Raw genomic sequence first — 9,475 nt, 5'->3', positions numbered from 1 at the left:
TGGCAGCTTCATGGGAGTCAACTGTATGGTCTCTGGGTACTTCTTTTTCCTCTCCTTCTGGACCTTTGCCTCCCTATTTCTCCTGGACCAGGCAACCTCTCTGTAGATTTGGCTCCTGGCTTTCTCTCTCTTCCTCTATTCCTTTCACCTTTCTTTTATTTTGTTTTTTTTCTGAAACAATAGTACCTTTTTACATACAATATTTGCATGTAACTGCAATAGTAATCTACTGGTGTTAATAAATTAGAAACTGTTCATTCTTTTAACCTCTATTGTGCCATGCCTTTTTCTGCCAGGTAACATCAGATTGGAGGGTTTTTTTCCTCTTTCAGCAGGACAACAACTCTAAGCTCACAGCCAAGATATTAAAGGAGTGGCTTCAGGAAAACTCTGCAAATGTCCTTGAGTGGCCCAACCTGAGCCCAGGCTTGAATTCGATTGAACATCTCTAGAGAGATCTTAAAATGGCTGTGCACCATGCACCGACATTTCCCATTCAATCTGATGGAGCTTGAGAGGGGCTGCAAAGAGGAATTATTGAGACTGATCAAGGTGTGTCAAGCTTGTCGCATCATATAAAAAAAAATAGAATTGCTTAATTTAATTGCTGTAAATGCTTCCAAAATGAATTGACAAAAATGCATTTTGGAATAAGGCTATAACATAACAAAATGTGTAAGTAAGTTTGTTTGTATTTGTCACATACATGATGAACATGTGCGTTGAAATCTGTCAAATCAGGGGAGAGCACAAACGCAGTCCTCCACTAACAGAAATTATGCAGTCAAGATTCCCACATTTGGGGAATTTGCAGGGGTCAGCATAGCCGGATGAAACACTCTGGGTGAAACACCTTCTTGATCATGATCTCCCATGCCAGGAAAGTGTGTGTGTGTGTGTGTGTGTGTGTGTGTGTGTGTGTGTGTGTGTGTGTGTGTGTGTGTGTATTACACATTGTATATATTGTACACACACACACACACACACACACACTAGTACCTTCTCATGCCAAAAAGTGTGCAAAAAAAAAAGAAAAACTAAACCAGAGTGACATACATTCAGCACAGAGACAATGAGCTAAGACACACTCATCAGATCCCATAATGTAATATTTCACAAATATACTTCCGTTTAATCAGTTCATGGGTGATTCTGTTGTCATGTTGTCAGTGTGATGCCAGAATTGGCATAGTGCATTAAAGGTTTTCAACCTTTATCCCTGACTGGGATAAATGGAATTAATTTATGAATGGATACAACTATCCTCTGAACTGAAAGCCAAATTAGTGTTGGTGTACCATCTACACTTTATCATCTTCAGCCCTTTTCACTGATTAAACTGCATAACCTGGCATAGTTCAAGGAAAAGGGTGCAGTTGCAGATATTTGGGCCTTGTAGAATAAATACCTGAGTAGTGAGGTTTTGAAGGCTAATGCTCCAGTAAGCCCTCTCCTTGTTTCGCTATTGGAGGTGGTGCAAGATGTGGGCTGATTTGACTGGGTGGTGAGCCTCGGTTGCTTGGACGAGTAATCACCCTTGTAAAATGTTTATGTGAGGCTCTGCTGAGACTCACAATGCCACGGCGACTCACTGGGTGAAATTGATTGGAATGTCTGGGAGCCCACCTGCGGTCGGTCCAACTGCCTTCATTCAGGGGTGGCAGAGCCTGTTTTTCAAATGGGGTGTCCGCAGCCGTGGTGCATCCAGGGGAGATGGGGCTATTACACTAGGTTCACGTGATTGGGAAGTTGAAATTGGAACACATTCCGGGGCTCTCGCAAAATCTGAAGGACTATAAATCTCCCTCTGAGTCTGTGTTGGGGAAAAGGCACTTGTATGTGTGCAGACTGGTCAAGAGGTGCCATCGCCCCAGTTTTCCTGATGCTGCTGGGTGCAAGAAGGAAGGGCAATATGCCTGGGAGAGAGAGCTGCCTCTCTCTCATCTGCCTCTTCACTCTGCTGAAGTTGTGGGAATGAGCACTCACTTTGTGGGTGGCACACATGAATGAGATTTAGGAATAAGCTGCATGCACAAAACACACACACACGTTCTCTTCCATTCTCAGTCACCTCCTTGTGCACGTTGGTTTTTTATCGCCCCGCTTTGTTATTTGAACACTGTTATTTTCCCCATGATTGCTTTTGCTGGTTTGATTGTGGCACTCTCTCAACCATCCTGTCAAAAAGCATAGACATTTGCCAAAGCAGCTGTTCCCCGACAAACTTTTTTTTTGGCCTATAAGACATACCTCATACACCCCCCCCTATAAGACAAACTTCACACCCCCTCGATCAATTTTCCTTCCATATACATCAATCCCCACCCACCGTTCCCATGCATTCCTTTAGGCCATGGAATACTTGATGCTTGTCAAGGAGGGGTTGGACAACAAGGAGGTTGTGGTATGACCAACTGGCCTCTTTTAGACCGATTTTCAGACCAATTGGAATTTGAAGCAGCACTTGCAGAGGCCGCCGGGCTTTGTCCTTGATTAGACTCATCAAACAGAAACTGCTGGAGCACCAGCCACCGCCTCAAAGTGGCACTGTGAGAGGGAAGGAACAAAAGCAGAACACGGAGGGAGAGGTGGAAAATCTATTATTCTATATATTTTAAAATCTATATTCTTTGCATCTTCCTCTCCATGGAAATGTTTCTTTGAACCAAGCTTCTGTCTGTAAATCTTCAAATGTAAATGGCACTAAGAGACGGCAGATTACACTTACACTCACCCTCAAACTTACAGCTGTTATTATACAAGTCATATTCAGAATTTATGATGTCAAATGTACGTTCAATTAAAAAAACTGAATATAGTTGGACAATGTTTTCTTGATTGTGTGTAGTGGTGGGAAACAATTGCACAATGATGCAATTCAAATCCCACTTACTACCATTGTGTCCCTGAGCAAGACACTTAACCCTAAATTGCTCCGGGGAGGGGCAGTGGTGGCCTAGTGGTTAAGGAAGCGGCCCCGTAATCAGAAGGTTGCTGTTCGAATCCCGATCTGCTAAGGTACCACTGAGGTGCCACTGAGCAAAGCACTGCTCCCCGGGCGCCTGTCATGGCTGCCCACTGCTCACTCAGGGTGATGGGTTAAATGCAGAGGACAAATTTCACTGTGTGCACTGTGTGCTGTGCTGCTGTGTATCACGTGTGACAATCACTTCACTTTGAAGGTTTGAAGGTTGAAGGGGGACTGGCCCTGTAACTACGTATTGTAAGTCGCTCTGGATAAGGGCGTCTGATAAATGTAAATGCCAGCTCTGCTGCATGTACAGTATCTATCAAGGCCAAATGCTGCAATGGTACATTATTGCTAACAAGGGATGGTGCACATACTTCACCTTTTTACATACTTACAGAGCAAGCAGGAATGAGAAAAGGAGATGCAGGAATGAGCTGCAGGGGGTTTCTGATGGACATCGTACTGGCCAGAAGGATTAATGCAATGATGAAAAAGAAAGGGGAAAAACTGTGCCATTTTGGCAGGGACAAAGGAATTAGACGTCGTCAAGGTAACTGGGTAGATCTGACCTTATCAGGCTGCACCTCAACCTCGTGTTCAGAGAGGGCCATGGAGAGGTGTGACCTGTGAAATTAAAAGGCACCTTTCCCGGCACAGCCACATATTCATTTCCCTGGGCCTTGACCCTGCTGTTCCAGTTGCGTTTTGCAAGAGACCACAGGCAGGGACTGTGTGGAGTCTATCTGACATTTCCTTTCACTTTCCAGTGTAGTGCTTTACAGTGCTAAATCTTCCTTTTGTTTTAACGTTGAACTTGAACTGTAAATTACTTATTTCAAGTCCTGCATTTTTGCAGTACTAAAACAATTCTGAAATGTTGGCCATTTGTAATCAATGTATGAAGTGAAAGTATTGTAGTCTTTGTGTTATTTATATGGATACTGTTCTTAAATGTTTAGGTTAGGTTATGGCCTAATACCAGGCTTGCATTTGTGAGGTCAAGATTTTAGGTATGTGGGGAAATAGTTGCAAAGTCTATAGACTCTTCTAACAGTGGCTCTGTAAACCATGAGATCTCTCTCATCAAAAAAAGAACTAGAAAATGAACTTTTTAAATAAAATACTTAAGAAATTCCCTGTCTTACAAAAACATAGCTTTAGAAAAATGACTACATTTTCAGTGCAGCTATTCTTCCTGATTACTGTTATAAACAAAACCAATATATTGGTCAGTATGGTGGACTAGCAGCCATATACATGTTATAAAATGCTCACTGACAAACTCACACAAACACACACACACATACGTCATTTGGTATTCATAATCGAAATTTATGATGGCACAGGCCATTTAAATTCCAGATGTGTGAATTTAGTTGGAAAGTTATTTCCCCCTAATGTATGATGATGGTATTTTGAAACAAAATGCATGTCTCTGCTTGAAATTCAAAGCTGCACTTCAGTGTCATAGCATATTATGTTAGTTATTAGTGTATCTTGACCTCAAACGTTTTTTTGTGATTAATCTGAAGATCTCATTATAAAGATCTTACAGTAAAATGAGGAATATTTTTATTATCGAAAGGAGGTTTATACACTGTAAAAAGAATAACTGTGCTAAAACTAAAAAAATTGATGTCCCATTTTCACATCTAAAATATTTGACTTTAGAGAAACTAAATTGAATCACTTAAGATGACTTGATTATTTTATATTGATGTAAATCATATTACTGCACTTGACCGAACCTTAATTTTTTTACTTGATCCAAATAAATTTCTTCACATACAACCATATTGTAGTTATTGGACCAAACTAATATTTTGAAATTGACCCAACCTAATGTTTTTACATTCAACATGAATTAATGTTTATTTGTCACCAGTTAATTTATTTAGATATATTAAAACTATATTTTCACTTTTTTATCCACTGTGGTGGATACTGTGGACAGTTACAAGTACCTGGGAAAAATTATAGACAATGCTCTCAGCGTCAATCAAAACACTGCTGTGATCTGCAAGAAGGGCCAGCAACAACTATTTTTTAAGACGACTGAATCATTTTAGCATTGATAAAACGCTGATGGTTCGGTACAAATATTCCTTTGTCCCAAGTGCAATCAAAGCTCTTAATCAACTCTGACCAAATTTGCCACATTTTAATGTAGATGAATGATTTTCATGTTTTTATTCATTGTAATTTTAACTTATTTATTCTTTTTTGCACTGTTTATATGTGAATTGTGCCACGACTGTTGTTGACTGCTGCTGTGCACTAAATTTCCCCTTGTCAAACAATAAAGAACTGAACTGATTAATCACTGCATCCAATAGCAAAGCTGACAAGTTTACCCAAAGATTAACTAAGTTGCATCTCATGTAGAGACAGAAAAGATCTGGACACATACCATGTATTCTTTTATCAGGTCCTCAACACGTTCTCCAAGGTAGATGATAAGAGATTTAAGGACACACTCCCTCCTAATATCAGCATCGGCATCCTGCAGGGACATTCAAAAGGGTTACTATGCAATGTGGAGGCAAGCTGTTTTTTTCAGCTTTCCAAACAGTTGGTTCTTGTCCAGTTTGCCCTAGTTCCAGATTGGCTCCCTAGGACAAATTAATTGAAAGCAGTCATACAGGATAGAGCAAAATTATGTCAGAGGCCACTAGCAGTCTTCCTTGGAAGAGGGAGAACTGGATGGCTCTTTGACTGGTCAGGCCAAAACTGCATTTTACAGCTCTCTCACAAGACCAGCCAGTGGTCCTTGACATGTTCTCATTCTGGATGTCTTTGCTTTCACCTAGTTTTTGGTGTGGATAAATGTGGATTTGAGCTAGCTGTAAACAAGGCATTATAGAAGCATCTCAACGGTTTGTGGAAGAGCTGTCATTAGAACTGGTCACTTTGCAAATGCAACAATGGCTCCCCACCAAGGGAGAAGGCCGCAGCTAGGCAGTGAGAGTACTAATGTAAGTAACAAAAATGTTACTGTGCTTGTAGTGTGGAAAGGACATTTCCAAAGCGCACACATCATCTGAATCAAGCCACACACAGTTTCTTTTAACATTTTAAAAAGACATAGCATTTGCCTTACTATGCATATAACCATAATCACTTATATTTACTAAATAAAAGTGGAACAGGATACATATCCTCATCAGATATAGGGATTAAAATGCTAAGTGTCATATTAGTAGTTACTTATATACATCATACCTGATCAAGAAACGCCAGGATTGTGGCATTTTTTTCTTTGGCTGTCCCTCCTTTCTTTCTGATGATTTTTAGAAGTTGCGGGGAATATTTGTCCAGCTGGGCCATAAATCTGGTTAGCAGAGGAACTGCAGTAACCCACAGAAACTCTGCATTGATCTGTACAGGAGCAGACAGTGCACAACACATTTTTTTCATTAAATAACTTCATACACCAAAAATTTTAAAATAAAAAACTCATACTCTGTGGAAAGCTGAGCAATAAAGGTGACCAATACAGGTGAGCAATAACGATGATTGGTGGTTTCATTATGTAGTTCTTTTAGCTAAGTAGATAAGTAGATAATGGGTGACTTTTGGCTAACTATCCCTTTCAGTAGTTACACTATAGTCTGGTTGGTTACTTTTACTTACCCACACAACTAATGTAACTAATACAATACTCCTGAAAGTCAATTTTCAAAAATAGTCTTACGTTATTCATGTCATTTATATGCTGGCGTTTCCGTCTCTAAATCATGCGCATTAACAATTCTCTTTCAGGCTCTGTATAGCGCAAGACGGGGTATCTCCGAATGTGCGCGCGCGCACTCTCTCTCTCTCTCTCTCTATATATATATGAGGTTTTTTTTTCAAATGTTATATATATATATATCGCACGCAAGCTTAAGTGCAATTTCAAACGATGCTCAGAGTGTGTAGCAGAGCTCGTTTAACTACGAATGTAACATAACCGATGCTAGCTAGCTAGCTGTGTGCACCGCGGATACATGTGGCAACGCTAGGTAGCCAGTAGCTTGATCCTTAAACAATATTTGTTTCGCCCTGGATGTAGCTAGTGAGGGCTTTTGATCAACTTGCATTACCGACTGTCATACCGTTGCCGGTTAATATGTTTACCAGCTCGAACGTCGCCGGTCGGATTGTGTCAGCTAGATGGCTAACTTTGGTGGAGGCTTGTGACACAGCTTAAATGGGACTATTTCTTTGCAATTTTGGCAACACAAATTACAAAAATTTTCGTAACTCACTTGGATTTACTTACGTTTACTTTCGGATGAAATCCATCGGCGATGTGACACGATGCTCCCGTCCAGCCTTGCAGAAGTGATCGGACTGTTCGTGGTTGCGTTCAAGTGCAAATGGAATTCCACTCAAATTAAAAATATTACTTGGTGAACATGAAAACTAATACGTTTTGAGAGAAATAAAAAAAAATGTGTTGTGTCATTGGAACGGATAATTAGTTCCATACAAATCAAAAGTGATGTTTTAGAATACAAAAAGAATGAGTTTCACTATGAAATCAATAATTTTATTCTGTTTGGAATAGTAGTTATTAGATTGAATTAACAACTGCATGTTAGACTTTTTGCAGTGTAGTAGTCAATGTTTACTACTGCTATATAAAGCTGCACCGTACAGGACACAGTGCTGGACACAGTGAAGGATGTTGGGACTATTGTATATTCTATTGGCATTTCCAATGACATTCATGCCCCTGGTCCACTGGAGGTCACATTATAGGGCTCTGGTAGTACTTATCCTGTACTGTCTGTATACTTGAATCTCCTCCATTCTCTTGCTTCTTGACACTGTGCTGGGAGACACAGCAAACCTTCTGGAAATGTCACATACTGATTAGGGCTGTCTGAACGTGTAGACATCATCAAATCGAGTCAAAATATACATCAACGTGGACTCATAAATGGTGGCATGGAGAGAAGAAGTAACATGAGTGACTTCGAGTGAAAAATGCCTGCCACCTGTGGTAAAATCGCATAGACCAGGGTTTGGCAAGTCACAGCTCTTCTACATGCATGTTTGTAACATTACACGTTGGCTTAACACATTCACATCCCAACAAAAAAAATTAATGTACAAAGGTGGCTGAAATGATTATCTACCTATAAAAGAAATGCATGAGTGGTGGACTGTTGAGGCTGGTTTTGAGGCTTTTCCTTGTTTTGGCCCTTGTGCCATTTTTTTGTTGTGATTATTAATAAATGCCTAGATGCCTCGTCTCTATGCCTCCTTCCCCTATCAGCCTGTGGTTGTGACAGCTGGCTGGATAAAAGTCATGTTGATTTCTACATATTGTTTCCATGAATGCCTGCAAACTAAAAAATAATTATCTTACCAACTACAAAAATAAGCAATTGTGGGCAGTACTGGATATAAACTTTTACAGTTGTGTGATTTCAAAACAGTGTGTTTTTTTATCTGAGCCAGTGTTGAGACAAAAAGGCCTATAAAAGGTTATGCAGGGAACATGTTTGTTCAGAAAACAGCTATTAAGCTCCGGTGGGCTACGGCCTGAGGCAATCACCTGATGTTTCCACATGACGTTTTGCTTATAAAACCAATCAATGGGAGTTTTCCTATGTCTCCTCCACAGTGGTTTGTGCAAAGTTCTGCTCTTTATCTGCGTTCAGAGCATGTCCGGCCCATAGAGAAGGTGTAGGTCTGTAAAATTGAAAGAAGGGGGGTAATGAAGCTTGCCCAATCCCTGCCTGGCCACAAGGAGCTCTCGTCAGAAGATAGGGAGTATTCTGATTAAGCCGTTTCTCACCAGTGCAGCGTGCTGTCTGTGTTTCCATGTTCCTAAGTCAGTGTATGCATGTGTGTAAAGTTTAATGGTGCTTTTTTCCCCCAGAGCCACTGGTTTTCCACCTGCTGAAAATTTGGAAGCACTAAAGATTTTGTGCTGTGTGTTGAACCAGGCAAACAGCATAACTCGTGATCTCCTCAGCTTTCCAGCAGGCCCTTCTACACCTCATTAAGCCCACAGCTCTCTTTCTACCAGCAGGAGATCAGGGGGCATCCGACAGAGGCTTAATCACAGACTCGGCAGCCCCGTGTTTTCAGCACCCTCTACTAAACCCTGACCGGAGGGGGTCACATTTCACAGACCAGAATCACGAGATCTTCACACACCTTAGTGATCACCAAAGACTCTGAAGCCTCCGAGCAAATGAGCTTTTATGTCTTCCTGCCCAGTTTCCCCAGCCACTTCTCTAAAGAAAAGGGAGTGTTGATAACATGAAAGCATGCAAAAATATTCTGTTACTGCAGAAGGCAGTGACACCCCTGTCCGACAGACAAGACCAAGATTTGCTAACATTGCTTTAAGACACAGATGTAGAAATCAGCTCAGAGCTGATTATATATTTCATGTCTTTGGGAATTGCTGGCTTTTAGGAAATCAGTGACATACAGTACAGGCCAAAAGTTTGGACATACCTTCTCATGTTTTCAGTTTTTTCACCTTTTTTTGTTTACTAC

At 40.7% G+C, this 9,475-nt stretch overlaps 1 pseudogene; it reads right to left on the bottom strand.

The window, feature by feature from the left end:
- Window positions 1-738: 738 nt before the first annotated feature.
- LOC114801489 (uncharacterized) lies at window positions 739-888 on the bottom strand (annotated as a pseudogene).
- Between the last annotated feature and the right edge of the window lie 8,587 nt (window positions 889-9,475).

Source organism: Denticeps clupeoides, chromosome 12 (genome assembly GCF_900700375.1).
Source record: "Denticeps clupeoides chromosome 12, fDenClu1.1, whole genome shotgun sequence".
In the NCBI taxonomy this organism is placed as follows: domain Eukaryota; kingdom Metazoa; phylum Chordata; class Actinopteri; order Clupeiformes; family Denticipitidae; genus Denticeps; species Denticeps clupeoides.
This window is presented reverse-complemented; position numbering and strand designations above follow the sequence as displayed.